The sequence below is a fragment of the Dioscorea cayenensis genome, chromosome 15, assembly GCF_009730915.1.
Source record: "Dioscorea cayenensis subsp. rotundata cultivar TDr96_F1 chromosome 15, TDr96_F1_v2_PseudoChromosome.rev07_lg8_w22 25.fasta, whole genome shotgun sequence".
NCBI classification, from domain to species: Eukaryota; Viridiplantae; Streptophyta; class Magnoliopsida; order Dioscoreales; family Dioscoreaceae; genus Dioscorea; species Dioscorea cayenensis.
Genome location: NC_052485.1, coordinates 22,942,855 through 22,943,909, shown reverse-complemented (window position 1 = coordinate 22,943,909; position 1,055 = coordinate 22,942,855).

Sequence of the window (1,055 nt, the reverse complement as noted above, 5' to 3'; positions counted from 1 at the left end):
AAAAGATGTTATAGGAATAGACAAATACAGTGGTGCACTATTTATAGTGGCTTAATGACCCATAATAATTTACCATGTGAGTGGATTAATATAAGGCACAATTATGGTCTATCACATGCGTCCAATATTATATATCAGTGACCATAATCCCACAACTCCTCTCACAATATTAATACAATATTTTTTTAGTATATTTATAGTATGTTTGCACATTACTATACAGTATTGTGGCACAAAGGATTTGATCTTGCACCATTTATCTATAAGAGGCACCATTCATGATAAATTCCATTAGGCTATTTAGGGGTTGTTAAACTGATTTCAGATGATCAAGAATCTACCAAGTCAAATATTAGTTAGCTTAGTCTTATCTATAGTTTATCCTGCTTAAATGTAATCTTCCATTAGATGACATATCTTTCTGTTGTAACAAACTCTATTACTCATTTGTATCTGCTGTATTTAACGTCAATATGATTCAATGAAAATATATAATTCTTCAACACAACCAGTGTTCTTATGGTATCAGAGACCTAGACGCCAATCAAGCGCTCTTTTTTTGCATAAGATCCATGGCTGCTTCTGCTCAAGATCATCAAATTGTTTCTTTCAATGCTCCTTCACATCTTCCCACCAAACTTACTCAAGCTAATTTCTCAGTTTGGAGAACTCAACTCTACTCTGCTCTTATAGGATATGATCTTCTTGGCTACATTGATGGTAGCTATCCCAGACCTTTTGCAACACTTCCTGACCCAAAAGACAGTACCAAAACCATTCCAAATCCATAATTTCTTCCCTGGTACAGACAAGATCAACTCATTCTTAATGCCATGTTAGGAAGCTGTGTCGCAGACATACAGACTCACATTTCCTCTGTCTCCTCTTCCAAGGAAGCATGGGATCGTCTCTCTATTCTTTTTGCAAATAAGTCTCACACTCGCATTGTTTCTCTCAAGGAAAAGCTTCACAACAACCCACGTGGCACTCGTACTATCACGGCCTATATGCAAGATGTTCAAGCCACTGCTGATGCTCTTGCTATAGTTGACAAA